Genomic DNA, 15,924 nt, shown 5'->3' with positions numbered 1-15,924 from the left:
CGGAATCTTCTCCGTATATATAAGAAAGAACGTTCCTCCTCTTATGTATGCACGAGACAATCATCGCGACGAGTGCGAGAGGACGTTAAATCCTAGCGGAACGAAACGACGTAAACAAACTTGTAATTAAATCTAATTTGTACGCTATTCACGCACAAATATTATGTGTCTTGATTTTAAAAAATGATAAGAGAACTAATGTAATACATTGAAAAAAAGGATTGGCTGTTTGCAACAAATTAGATGGTAAAATATGGCATAGCATTTTTAATTGATTGCAGCATCCAATTTTTGGCTGTGTTAACCCATCGAAATCCTATATACTGACATTGTGGATAAGCTAACGCAACCAAAAATTTTTGGATTGACAGAATGAACTTTGGTGCAGATGCCTTTTCGCACCCTACACGTTCTCTTTCAATTGAAACGTATTCTCGTTACATAATCAAAAGCGTTAACCAGTATCCATGGAAAACGAAATAAAAACCAGAAACCAGCAGTTATAATAGCGCAGAGTTGACCAAATTGAAAAGGGGATGCTGTATAGCGCGTATCTTTTGGTTTTATTCAAATATATTCGTACCCCTCCTCCCGCCCTTAGGATAGATTCCGATACAGTTCATCAAACGGGAAGTCATCCTGGCGCCAGATGTTCCTCGCTTTCCAACCCTCCGGACTCTGCCTGTTGCGCAGGCAATAAATAGAATAATAGAAATTTTCATCATTCTCACGTATCCATCGAGAAATTATTATATTTTACAATATCATTATTTTGATGAAATTCGTCCAGAAAATATGTGCAACAAAATACACATGGATTGTATAAACAATTACTTATAAATAAAAATAAACTTGTACAGTATTGTAACTATTTAACACTGAATATAATCATTTTCAGAAAATTATATGCAAAAATTTCAGAACTTGGTTAAAATTTCTCAATACGTGTTTGTTTATTCAAATGAAAGGTAACATGACAATGCTAAATTACAATAAGATATATAATTATTTAAAACTTTGTAATTGTAGACAAGAATAAATGAAAAGTTTTATTTCCATATGTAAAAATAATAATAGCAGGAGAAGTAGAAAGGCAATCCAATACCACAAATAACGTACAACGTAAATTAAAGATACACTAAAAGGAAAAATTGGCTGTATATAGCTTAGTTAAAATATGGTATAGCATTTTTAATTGGTTGCAGTAACCAATTTTTGATTGCATTAGCCTCTCGAAATTCTATATTGACATTGCGAATAGGCTAACGCAAAAATTCGCTGTTGCAGTCAATTAAAAATGCTATGCCATATTTTACCATCTAATTGCTGCAGCCTATCTTTTCTTTCAGTGTAGGAAACCGTGTGTCGGGAGCATCCAAAAATAAAAAACGAGATTCAACATATGTTTACCAGGTGTCAATTTTATGCAGAAGGGCATCGATACAACGAGAGAATCCCAGGTGCCTAAATTGTCCGCCGATATTCCGTCGTGTGCTTTCAATGGATTCTGATGCACATTTTATCGCGGCGATACACGCTGGTCTGGTCATGCAGAAGCAGCGACACAGCTGTGTGCCAGACGACGAAAACGAATTGGCAAAAGGTAAAATAAAAGCGATTTTACGACACGGCAAGTCGTGAAATAGAAACGCAACGCGATAACGAAACTCTAAATGAATCTACTTGTAAATTACTTCAAGACAGACTCGAGAGATTGTTAAATTAAAATATTTTTCTTTATCGCAATTAATTATGCAAACAATTTTATAAAAGAATAGGTAGTTTTGCTAATTATGAATAAAGCATCATCTTGATTGAAGAGCATAACAACGGCAGCAATTTTACGGCCACTTAGAGTACATAAGTGGGATTCTCTCGTTGTATCGATGCCCTTCTGCATAAAATAATTCATTATCTGAATGCGAACTTCAGCTGCACTTTCTAAACTTTCGAATACTTAATACGTAATAAAATTAGTAAAGTTCCTGCCAACGTTAGACAAAAGGCTAATTATTTAAAACGCTGGTATAAAAAACAGTTTTCAAAAATTTTTTTTTATTTTGTACAATATAAAGTGAAATTGATCATATATTTCAAAAATTCAAATAATTTAAAAACGCATATTCTTTTTCATTTTCTCATTGTAAAACAATTATATTTTTTTTATATTACAAAATGTATATCTATATATAGGTATATAATATATATAATAATATAGTTTATATACATGTGTACATATTTTACTATACTGTAGCTACATAAAATTTTAAAACATCGCGGTCATCTATTTTTTTCGTAGAATAGTTTTTCTTTTTTTACGAACACAGAAAGTTTATTTTTTTGTAGTGTCACGTCCAACGATCCAATTTTACTTTTCAGACTTGTTCGAGGTTTTCCGTGAATCCTAGAATTTATTCTGATATCACGTCGATAAAAATTTATTACTCGCCCCTTGCTGGGCGGTACCGTTTCTCTGTCGTAGTCAGGGAATGTCAGCTGCCTCCTGAGGTACCCTCAGCAGAGTACAAGCCAGACGCCATTGTTCGATCAACAATACTCAACCGAATCGCTCACAACATATCCTATTCACATCATCCACCCACTTTATACCGCCCCCGTGCGCCTTCTTCACCACGCACAACCGGCGGAAAAGGGGAACCGGAACAGACCTTAACATCCATTTGGTCCACGGAAGAAGCTGTCACCCTTCCCGATTCGAAACTCCTCCCTTAAGGGGAGAGTTTCGAGATCTCTCTAGTCAATGCAATCCATTAATCCTTTTTTTTCTCTAATTTGCGGATTTGTTCTTCGTTGAAATCGGTACCTAATTAATTTTTTAATAAAAGATATAACGAAGAATTACCATATTACATAATTTATAAATATAAATTCCAATAAATTATAAATATTTGCAATCATGAAATGAATGCGAAGTCTAATTCAATAATCGTCGAATTAGAGCTGTTTCGTCTGATTGTCCGATCATTAAGCTAGGTGGAGTTTGGGGCAAATTGAGGCATTGTCCGTCCCCAACAGGGACGTCGGACAGTGGTCGGTCAATTGATAATGCTCATATCTCGAATGTGGATCATATTGTGCCTACTACGTATAATGCATATCATGCCATGCAACGATATCGATACCTGTCGATCTCGCGGACCGCGGATGCAAAAAAAATTTCTCTTTCTAGGGATATCTGCTTATATGGATCACGAGGAACACGTGGTAGCCTCATTAATGAAGAGACGAAAGTCGTTTCTCATAAAAGAGTCGGCGGCACGCGCCATCGGGGCGGGGTGTCAGCTGGTGAAGAATGCCGATCGGTGCCCATACGTCCTCAATTCGATGCAGCAGGTTTTTATCTCCGCTCAGTATCTTCCATTCCCGAGGAACTCGCTACCGATATGACGAAATAAACGATGATCCGTTTAATCAGTCGATTCATCGTTCGGCAAGTATTTTTTTTCATCTCAGCCATCGAGCAAATTTCTCCATTTTTAAATAATCACTATCTTGAATGAAAAGAACAAATGTGAAAGAAATAAACGGCACTTTAAAAAGGTAATTTCCGAACACTTCAAAGGTTCCACGATATAATCGCAAGCCTAGAGAAAAGGTTCAACGCCCTTCGAGCTTTTGGAGCCCATCGTCTCACCCTCCTACTCGTTCCCCAGCATCTCCGTTCTCCCTATACCATCACCGTCGTCTTAAGTGTCTCCTACACCCTATATTTATCCCCACCATGGTATCCATGCTGCCACGCGCCACCATGCTCCGTTGTCTTCTCGCCAACATCACGTCTCTCTCTCAGCAGCCGCTGCTCTCATCCCTCCCCCCTCCCTTCTCCTTCACTCGGGCGGAGGCCCCAGCTCTCGAGGTCGAAATTCTCAACATCTGTCGTACCTCCTACCACCGTCGCCGTTAATACGTTCACTTGGTAACAGCAGCAGCAACATCCCAACAATCCCTCTCGCTCCGCTTCCTGTAATCCTCAAAGTTCTCGCGGATAGAAGTCGGAAAGAGGAGCTCCCGATCTTGTTTCTCGTCTGCACGGGGATCGACTTAACTTCCCGGAGAGTTATTCAGTTACCTCACGCGCGAATTCCATTCACAGAAGACGCGAACTGATGTCGCGGACTAAAGCGCTCCTCGCGACGTAAGAAAGGATTTCTCCAAAGTTACCCAAAGTTTCCTCGAACTTATTACAGTTTCGAAGCGTCAACTGAGACCACTTGCGATACTCGCAGAACCCGTTGCAGACGAGATCTTAAAGTCCTTCCATTGATTTACTTCGAAACCGTCAGGAAAGTTAGTGCCATTCGCATCATTGGAACCAAGGACCAACTGCACACGACCGAGCTCTTGTTGCGGAGGGCAACGTGTGCAAGTAAAAAGAAAACCTACGACGATTCGGCCGCGACGACGCGGGTACATGCCACGTTTAAGTTTATTATGCCGTGCAAGTTTATTTCCCGGCCAGGTCGGCATCTCCCCGTGATCAGGAGGCGATTCGAGGACGTCGGTCAAGCCGGACTCGGCAACATCTGCCTATTCGTCGTGGCAGGTGGCGACTTATCCTCTTCTCTCCTCACTCGGTCCGCCTCTCACAAACGTGCTCCCGCACTCGCTTCGTCCTCGTCGCATCCCCCGTCACGTGATTCCTCCTCTCCGTCGTTCTCGCCCGTTTCGTGTGTATTTCTTTTCGGTGAACGACGTGCCACGCGACAACGGCACGGCAGGCGCGTGTCGGAATCGCCACCATGGCGGGGGGAAAATGGCGCACGCCGTCTTAAGGGAGGCTGCGCTCGTGCACGACTGGTAATTACAAGCGTGACGCAAATTCTTATTACTGCCGTCAATTTCTGCGATCTTTTATCGCTAGCCTCTCGTTATGTAAAAGAAAAAAAGGGAATAAGAAAAAGAAAGGAAAGACGACATCCAATTCGGGGAATTTATGATGCAAATTAACTCGTGACTCGTGGTACGTTATATATATTTTGATATTTCCCTCTGAAATCCCAAAAATCCCTCTCTGGTTTTTTTGTCACGAGTTAAATTACAAAGTTGACAACTGAAGAAAAGAGCTGTCTCTTTGAAAGAAGAGGCGAGCATCGGGCGCTCTTCGTTACCCAATTTACAGTCGAGAAATATACATGTGCGTGCGCACAATGTGACAGACTCACCACAAACAGGTGGTTGGAAAAAAAAAACATTTCTCTTCGAGTCACTCGGAGCACGACTGCAACACGACTTGCAGAAAGAAAGGATAAAGAACGCGCAATGTGTCCCTTACAATTAGCCAGCTGGTAATTAATTTAACGTCGAACAACAATGTTCATACGCATGATAAAATGAGGTATTTTTCTTGTATAAATTATTAGCGTTCTCTCTTTGCCTTCGTCATACAAGTCGGATTAGAGAGCCAGGAAATAATTCAGGCAAGGGGGTAACCACTAGCTGAAATATTGTCCCACAGATTACATGATTTCATCTGATTACAAATAATTGTTTTCACTACTATGAAGTAATTTGGTAAAATATACGATTTTATTTAATATTATACAATGATTTCTCGTGGTTGCATATATAATTGTCGGATTATACATAGAGATTTTATGTAAATTTTATAACGATTTCGAGGATTCTGTCCCACTGATTTCTCGTGGTTGCATATATAATTATCGGATTATACATAGAGATTTTATGTAAATTTTATAACGATTTCGAGGATTCTGTCCCATGATTACATTAAGTGGTTACCTCCTCGAATTCAGACGATCGGAACGTCTGATGCACGCATCGTTTGATTTTTAAAGATCACAATTATAAAAAATAACAGAGTCTATCACTAAGAAAAATGTTCTCGTTAAACCAACAAAAAAGGTTTAACCAGAATGGCATTTGGTGAGGCCAAACAAAATTTCTGGTTATGATAACCAGAAAATTCTGTTTGGCCTCATCAAAATATCGTTCTGATTGGACCTTTTTGTTTAGCCAAATTATTTTTCTCTGTGTATTTACCGTCGATAGAAGAAATTATGTCAGGAAAGTGGTTGCCAAGTGGTAATTACGACACACAGAACGAGCAGAAAGGTATAACGGGACAGCGTGAAGTTTTTTAAGTCGTCTTAAATTTAGACGACCACGTCGCGTTCTAAATTTAGTCCCGTTCATGTCGATTATTGCTCGCGCGAGTGTGTCCCGGAAATTCATTCACCGATCCGCATCGCCGTAGACTTCTGCAATTTTATAAGAAACTCCAAATGATTAATTTCAATTCTGCGGAAATTCAGTGAAAAAGATCATAAAATATAAATCTACTTTGTATTCGTCAGCAATATCAAACTTGTCACAAAGGGTTTAGTCGAGAAGGGAGTCCGAATGGGACGCACTGGACAGGACTGATGTGTCTCAGAACCTAACATACCGTAAATTTCCGAAAGGGAGGGTGGACGCGTACTTGAATAACGAAGGGGTTAATTCTGATCATTAGCACTCGCTTGCGCTACGTAGACAATTGTTGCTGTTCCCACTGTTTGTTCCCGCGACAATAATGAATTATGACGTTTCGAATCTGTGCACGCATGTTTCACCCCTTCAAATATTCTTCGAAAAAAAATGGCAAAAAAACGTGAGCCCAGACTTATGTGGGGGTCGATGTGGTGCACTCGTGTGCGAAGTAAATTTTAAACAGTAATATTTGAAAGACACGAGTTTATGGTATATATGCAAACTCTAACGAAAAATTTACATTACACGAAATTTTCTTTTAAAATTTACCCTGAAAATATGGTAGTGCAATACAATATTTTTACCGTTCACTTTAGTAAAATTAATCAAACTTATTTTATATTTTATTGTAGTTTTATTAATAAATGAGAGATTTACATAAAATTCTTCGAAATATAATGTTGTCCCACGACTATCATATTTTCAGGGTAAACTCTAAGAAAAAATTCTCTTCGTCTCTATATTTGATCATTTAATGATAATATTTTGTCCAATACTAGCTTTGTTTTTAAAATATCAATATAACATAATGAAAAAAAATTGATATTGTGCACAGCTCACTTCTTGTGATATAAATATTAGTTAATTAAATAATTATATAATTCGTACACAATTCATATAAAAAGATTCATATTCCATCTCCACTATGAGATAAACAGAATATATTTATTCACTTCTCAGTATATTATGAGATGAAAGTAACAAAGCAATCGTTTTTGCCATTTATTTAAATAGAGTGCTTATTCGCATCGAGATAAATTATTAGTTAATTATAATAAAAAATTAATTATTTTATGGAATTATTCAAAACGAATTAAGTACATTAAAAAATCATTAATAATAAATGCGATAGAACACTAAAAAAAGAAGTGTTTAATTTTAAAATATTGAAATGTTTTATTCTTGTCTCCGTTTTTTTAAACACACACACTTAAAGATGTTTTAGTTTAAATTTTTTCAATAAACAAAACATTATGCTGTTTGGATTTAAACAAGGATTTAAAACACTATACGTATTTTATAAATTTGTTTTAAAAAAATTAAATATTTTTTTTTTCAGTAAACTTGTGCAGAAAATTTAAATATATTGTTATGATGTAATGCTGAAAAAAAATTCATGTTTACGCGAAAAAGAACCCCGACCTTCGGGTGAGCATTTGTTTCTTTTTCTCAGCCAAGCTTTCTGCCACGATCCCATCAAGTTTGTACAAGGGTTTCTGTAATTGCGAGGGTTTCAAGCATCACGCTATAATAAAAGATAAAAGCTTTTTGCCTCTCAGTTTACTTCTCTCTCTCTAATCCCTCGATCGACATTTTATTTCTCTCTCAATCCCGACGTGCACATCGACTTTGACATTCACCCATACACGTGTAAACGTGCGCACGCGTTTTAATTGCAGCGAGAGCGAATAAGCCCGCATAATTAATTACGAAGCAGGCAAGATAAAAGCTCGCGTTCAGTTCGGGCGTTTCCTCGCGCGATATCGATCCGCGTCTCGAGCACTCTATTTAAATAAAGAACGAAAGTGATTGCTTCGTTACTTTCATCTCACGAAGGAGTCGGAGTATGAATTCTTTCAAATAGAGTTCGACATTTTGCAACAACGACGTCTTGTTTGAAAGACGTCACTTTGTCACCTTAAAACGAGAAGTTTCGTTCAAATGAACTTTCCGAGAAGAATTCAAGAGTTAAATTGCGAACGGATATCCACGACGGTCGGTATCGTTAAAAGCGAGAGAAAACGAGAAGAGCGGCGACAGTGGCGGCGGACGGATAGTCCCCAAATTGTCATTCCCTCTTAAAATTAATCCACGAGGGTTGCAAATAGCCGGTGGGCTTGACGTGCGGCCAATTGCTTCGCGCGTGAATCCCGCGGATGCATTTTCGCCGATTCTAACGGCCGGCAGAGCGGACAATGCTGTGTCGCACAGGCGTTGTCAGCGAGGGGGATGACGGGGGCGAGCGAAAGGGGACAAGTGCGGAAGAAAAAGCCTTTGGCTCTTTGGCTTCGGCGTCGACGACGGACGAGGACGGGGGACGGATGGGAGAGCGAGTATCGCGCGATTCGCGCCCCGTGGCACGATAGGAACCTTTTCCAATTGACGTCATAGACACGCTCTTTTGCCCTTTTTTTCACCCCGCCCCTCGCCCCGCCGACGGGTTAAGAATAACAACGCGGCGGGATCGCTATGTGTTGCAACGCACTGGGAATAGACGGTGGCCGACTACCGGCCACCGTCACTGAATCGACTTTGTCGGCCCGAGAATACGAAATAACCCACAAATCATGAACATGTAATTTTAACGAGAAATTCCCCGATGAATTTGAAGTCGGGGTTTCCTATGGGAAAAACGTCGAGTAACGGATGATCTTCCAGGAGGTTGGGTACAAGAGTGATGGAAAAAGGGAAAGATCTTTTACGAATTTAAGCTTCAAGGGCCGCAACATCGTAGTCTTCAATTTATTTCAGTGCTTATTTTTTAACAGAATGTTAAAATTTAATTTCACAGACATATAGAAAATTAGAAAGCTGATAGTTATAGTGTAAAATATTATTCACTACTCAAACAAGAAATAGGGAACACATTCGAACACGCTCAAAATTGTGCAATATTTAGAACACCGTAACTCAGTGAAAAGTCATCGCAGACAAAAAATCATAAAAGCATTTGAAAACTTGAAATCGCTACTTTTTGAAATCTGTAATTAATATTTCAATTTGACTGATCCTTTACGGAGTTGTATGGACACAAATGGATATCCATCAAATCTGAAAATTTTGTACAAATTTTACAAAGGTCTAAAGAATGAATCCTTACCTTTGAATTGCTTTTTTATGATTTTTTTACCATGTTATTCTATACTGAAGCAAAATTGACCATTTTTGTTTCAACGTTCCATAACTCTGTGAAAAAAAATCGTACAACGCTCGATAAAAAAGCAATTGAAGGTAAAGATTCATTCTTTCGACTGCTGTAAACCACATTATTGTGTGATTTTTATTTCACGCCATAGATCTTTGTAAAATTTGGACAAAATTTTCAAATTTCACGGATATCCATTTGTGTCCACATAGCTCCATAAAAAAATTAGTCAGATTGAAATATCAATTGCGGATTTCGAAAGTAGAGATTTCAAGCTTTTTCAAATGCTTTTTTAATTTTTTTGTCTGCGACGATTTTTCATCGAGTCACGGTGTTCTGAATATTGCACAATTTTGAACGTATTCGAACGTGTTCCCTATTTTTTGTTCAGTAGTACAGAATTCCTCGAAATTTTTGTCGAAAAAAGATCGCCTCATTTTAATTTAAAAAACTGTGGTTATTTACGAGTTGTTAAACATATATATCTTTAGAATCTTTAGATACCGTTTTATGATGAAAATAATAAGACTACCACGATCGATTATCTTCTACAAGATTCTCGAGATGTTATCGATGTACGAACGATTCTTTTTAACTTCGGATAGAGAAGAATGAAGAGGTGAATGCAGTAATCTGTGTGGTGTCAGAAATAGCCGCCGTCTTTAAAGTATAACCAGTGCATTTTCCATTACACATTCATACTTGGGCAAGATGCACATGTCGCCAAAATATATATATACTGTTTATTTCCGCGTTCGAGGATTCCCTCTTCTCGCTAGTTCCTATACTGAGAAAAATGGTTTGATTGTATCAACAAGATGTATGGTGTTAAATGTATAAATACATTTTAGTTAAATCTAGCAGAATTTCTGGTTATTACAACAGAACGTGAGATTTTACAACTAAAATGTTTGGTAGCTTATACTATAAGGATTTATTTAATATTTTCCAGTTGGATCTATAAAACTTCTAGTTATATATTTACTTTACTTTAGACATACGTACACTGAGAAAAAAATGCTGTTGATTCAATTAAAGTCTATATTACGGGCTGTCACTAATATAAGTAATTAATTCATGTATATTTTTATTGAATATAAAGGCCTTGATTATTGAAATAATAATTTATGCCTTTATGTCAATAAAAATGAATTATTAAAGGCCTTGATTATTGAAATAATAATTTATGCCTTTATGTCAATAAAAATATACATGAATTATGCTCAATTTCTTCATCTTTAGATAACTTTATCCAAGAGATATCTCCCAGAATACAATGGAGATATCTCCTGGATAAGGTTATCCGCAACTTATCTGGAAGTAAAGAAATTGGGCATACAACATTAATCATTTATGTTAGTGACAGTCCGTAATATAGATTTTAATTGAATCAACAGCATTTTTTTCTCAGTGTAACATTACCAAAATTCTAGTTAATGTTAGCGCACCCTAGCAGTTTTGTTATTGTGCAAATCGGCACGAGTCGGGCGAATTTGTTTTGTATCGTATCCTATCATTTATGTTAGTGACAGTCCGTAATATAGACTTTAATTGAATCAACAGCATTTTTTTCTCAGTATAACATTACCAAAATTCTAATTAATGTTAGCGCACCCTAACAGTTTTGTTATTGTGCAAATCGGCACGAGTCGGGCGAATTTGTTTTGTATCGTATCCTGTGCTAAAGTCCTATAGTGGAGCAATTACTGAAAGTTTAACTGAATAATCTAATTGTAAGTCATTGTACTGTAATCTATCTGAACAGGTCAGAAATTCAAAAAAGGTTAAGAAGAAAAGGAAGTGGAAGAGAAAACGTCTTCTCTTCTCCACCAATGGAATATTCAATTAAAAAATAACAGTTAAATCAAATTAATGATTTTTTTATTAAATAAATATACGTTCACATTTAATAAATATTTATTTAAAAATTTAGTATCTTTTAAAATTTTATAATTTTTTTCAGTGTACCAATAACTTGATCAATCAAATTTATTCTAACTTATTGTTAGAATAAATTTTATTTTAATTTAGAGTAATTAGAGAACTTTTACGTTTATCACTGAACTATAAAACTAGATCAAAAAGAATAAACGAGCGTAAACGACATTCGAAGCACCGTTCTAGTCCATTAAGAATGCGGTAAAATATAGCGGAGATAAAAATACTAAGCGCGAGGGATTTTTTTTTTCCCCCTCGAAATAACATCCGTAATGACCCATATTTCGTGATATTCAGAACATCCGAAGTTTATTGACAGATCATCGTACGAAAGTGGACGCCACTCCGATTCAATGCAGCATGTGCAGCAACGAAACGCGAGGGGATTCACTTTCGCGAAACCCAAAAATAAGGTTTGCTTACGTCTGTATGCTATCAACGTCGCGTAACTGTCAGTTTTACCTCTATTTCGCCATCTCGACGCTGCCGTGTTTATACGACGTATCAATCGTGTGCCAATAAGTTCCCATATCAGCGTCTCCATAATTAGTATCTTTTTATTCTTCGGACCAATCGCGCCGTGAACACTTTCTTTTTATAAATTTTATTCGACTTAAATCCAAAAGAATCTTTGAAGCAAAGAAGGAAACTCAAAAGATTTCTTTCCTTTTTGCCACGATCTTTTCTCCTCGGTAGAAAAGTTTAAACTACCACGGTAGTTTTCCAGCAACTTTCACGTCCAACTACCTGACTGAGTTATCAATACCATACAATACCTTTGGTAGTTCAGGTTGACCAACACACACAACTGCATAATCGAACACAATATGATCTTTCTCTCGAGGGATGTGGTAGCATCACTGACAAAAATTTCTCGAATTTTCTGCCGCACCGTCTTCTCTCGCACAAAGGCGACCTGTCTTTACAGCAAATCAGTGTGTGACGTCGCCTAAACTGATCAGCTGCGCGGTAGTCACGTGTGAAAATCTTCTGATTGAAATTTATGGGTGTCTTTTATTCTATTTTCTTGGCGGCCATTGCTGAAGCGTGATTTGCAATCGCGTGTGAATCTGCTCTTTGACAATTCCGTTTTTTAACAATAACCGAGTAAAATGCGAGACAATTTTGAGGTAATCTCGAAACTCTGCCATTCCGATTTTACAGTCACATGCCTCGCAGACATCGCCGATGCATCTCCGCGATAACGAAATTATCTCTCAAAGAGCAGCCGCGACGGGATCCCGAGGTTGCGACGCAACCGGAATTGGATTTCCAGAGTCATTAGACTCGCGTCCCATGACGCACGAAGGAGCCTTTCCTCTTTCTTTCTTTCTTTCTCCTTTTACCTTTCGGTTTTCCCCGTCGCCGTGTAATCTCTCTTTCTCTCTTTGGGTCTCCAAAATGGCTACACGCAGCCAGCGTAGCGTCTACTTGGTATAAATACATATGAGAACTGGGTCGCTGCCCTGAACCCCGGCCATCACCGTCTACGATCCTTCTTCCTCGTTAATCCCCTTCCCCGGAAATGTCGTCTACGAATCCCGAGCGCGCGAATTTTTCCCTTTCATAAGAGTTTAATGACGACTCCGACATTTCGTTAAACTCTTATTACCATTATATATTGAAAATACAAATCCAATACTTAATTTATTAATAGTTTTTTCCTCCAATAACGTAAAGCAAAGTGTAATATTTGATTACTCTCTAAATCTGAATCAGTGAAATTCAATCGAAAAAGAAAGGGAATTGGAGCAATATATAATTAAAATATCGATATTTTTGCACGTCAGTTCCAATACATTGAATTTATAGTATACTAAGGCAAGGTTAGCTAAATTAAGGATTTCACGTGTCATTTTTTAGTTAAATTTCACTATGAATTTACTAATTCCCAGTGGCACACTTGGGACAGTTTAAACTAATATGTGAGTGATAATCCACTGATTCAGATTTAGAGAGTATCTTAATTCAGTCTCTTCCGTTATGGATTTCAAAATGTTTCTTATCTTAATTCAGTCTCTTCCGTTATGGATTTCAAATTTCCGGTGTTTCCGCCGTCTCCCCTAATCCGAGTCACGCGACAGTTTAATGAATGTCATCCATTCACGTAGTCGTTTCCGAAATGTAGAGGACTTCGGTAGAGATACTGGTAGCACAAAAAAAGGACATCGCTCGGCTGACCGCTCGCGTGACGTCGATTAGATAATTCGATGGAAGAGAAACCCGCGCCGGGTCTGCCGTGGATTTGTGCGGAAGTGCAATCGCGGTTTTACTGGCAGGCCTCCGGAGGCCGGCCCCTGTGTCTGCCATATGACAATACCATCTGCGGCCCATGTCGGGCGACCAGGGTACGCCGATGATCCTGCGGGATAGGTGGCTACGCGACGGGGATGCGGGAGCATCTTGCAAGCCTTCAAAGCCCGGCCTTACGGAGACGGAATCGAAAGGTGTGCCCAGGCCAGAAAAGATGCAGCTGGCAAAATATCGCGTAATAATCGCCAAAACGCAACGTAACGCCGTTCATTGCGCATCGAACATTGCACGTATGACGTTGTCCTGTGACAAATGATCCGGAGGTGGATTATTATTGCATCGAATTGCCTCTATGACGACGAAACGTACAAAACTCGAGTAAATTAGGATGTATTACTCTATAAGGAGAGAACTATAATAATATATAAATTAAGAGAAAAATGCAGATTCGTTTGATTGTTTGCACAATGAGTGTTTTACAATTTTTTAACATTAAAGAGAATCGTTAATCGTTTTAAGTCGATTAACGATTATATGCAAAAAGTAAGTGCGATATTTTATTTCGACTAAAAATATTTGCGTATTTTGCAAATAAAACTTTAATGGTAAAAACATTAACTTTGTTCAGTCTAATGAATTATAGTTCTAAATTTAAAAAAAATGAGAGAAGAGAGATAGTGTTCTTATTACCAACGGAGCAAGATGCATCTCGGAACAGATGTCGCCTCTAGACAGCGTCTGTTAGAGATTCTCAAGTAAAAGTTCGGATGTCATTTAAGTCTTTTTTATTATCTAGTTAACTTGTGGTTTTTAGGCTTAATCATATTTAACTTGATAATAATGTAAAAATTGTGTTTTTCTAACAATAATTACCCATCGAGCAAGTTAACATTACTTGTCGTCATTTTGACGTTTTGAACGATTAATTGCTGGGATCATTAAACTAATAGTTTGTAGCAGTAACTTTAAAAATTACTACAAAACCATCAGGTTAATTAACTATAGTTAGAAAAACACAATTTTTACATTAAGGTTAATTAACTATAGTTAGAAAAACACAATTTTTACATTAAGTCTTACTAAAAGTAAACAAAAAAAATTTAGGTCAGACAATTTTTGATTGATCCGCCATATATTTCAGTTTCATATTTCAGATTCAACTACGAAGAAATTCAAATATTCTACTGTTATTTTACAGAATTACTTTAAGAGTAATAATTTATACAAATAAATTATTGAGTTAAATTTATTTAATAAATAAATCGTATAGATATTAACCTGTTCGTTTTTTTAAAAGCGCAGCACAGTTAACTTGAAAATGGCGGACGATGTCTAAACTTTTACTTGAGAAACTCTAACGTTTAAAAGTAAACTACACGTAGGTAATATAAAATAGAATAACGTATATATATATATATATGTTTTAATCATGCATTCCAAGAAATCTGACGCAGCATTTTGCGTCAATAAGCTAAACGGTTAAAAAAAGTAAAAGGAAAAATAATTAATTGAAAAAAAAAATTCATTCAAGACCATAGATGAGATATGTTATCACGTTTTCAAGTGTTCGTTCACATTTCTCATTAAAAATTCAATTATCTTTTTAAATGCCATTAATTTACTCTTAAATTATCATTTACATCGTAAAGAAAAAATTTTTTTGGATAAAAAAAAATTATTTCTAAACAATTTTTTTATTTTGCTGCGATTTAATAAATTAAATTCGTGTTTATAGTTTTGAGATATGTTCTAATTTTAATAGACGCAGTGTGTCTTCGAATGTTTCGCAATCGAGCAATTGGTGACATGTCTCAACTGATAATGACATTCTTCAAGGATTTAAATTCGTCACGTGCAGCCATGAAAAGACAACACGACGCGCGACGAGTATTTGCCATTGATAAGAATTTAAAAAACGCAGCGAGGCAATAACTTCATTCGCGATACCTGCTGATGATCTATACATTCGAGTTATCGTTATCTCTATAACGTCACAAAATCAAATCGAAACTTGTTCCAATTCCTGAGAAAAAAATCAGGAACTTATCTCGCGCTGGTGGATGAAAAGTGAACGCTACAAGAACACTGTTCTCCAGACCAACACGTATATTCTAATAGATCTGAACATAACCTCCTTGAGAAAAATTCGACCCTCTGAAGAGTACCCAGGTATCCCATCATCGCAACATCGGCTGCAGATCATCAGCGGTCGATCGCTCTTGATCGCTCTCGCGATTGACACATGACAAACGGGCGCGCGTATGCACGAAAAGGCGTTTGGCCGGCGAGCAGCACGCGATCATATCGCGAGAGAGAAAGTGTTATGATTCGAGGACTCAAGACTCACCGCTGTGCCC

Source organism: Trachymyrmex cornetzi, unplaced genomic scaffold (assembly GCF_001594075.2).
Source record: "Trachymyrmex cornetzi isolate Tcor2-1 unplaced genomic scaffold, Tcor1.1 scaffold223, whole genome shotgun sequence".
Classification (NCBI taxonomy): domain Eukaryota; kingdom Metazoa; phylum Arthropoda; class Insecta; order Hymenoptera; family Formicidae; genus Trachymyrmex; species Trachymyrmex cornetzi.
This window is presented reverse-complemented; position numbering follows the sequence as displayed.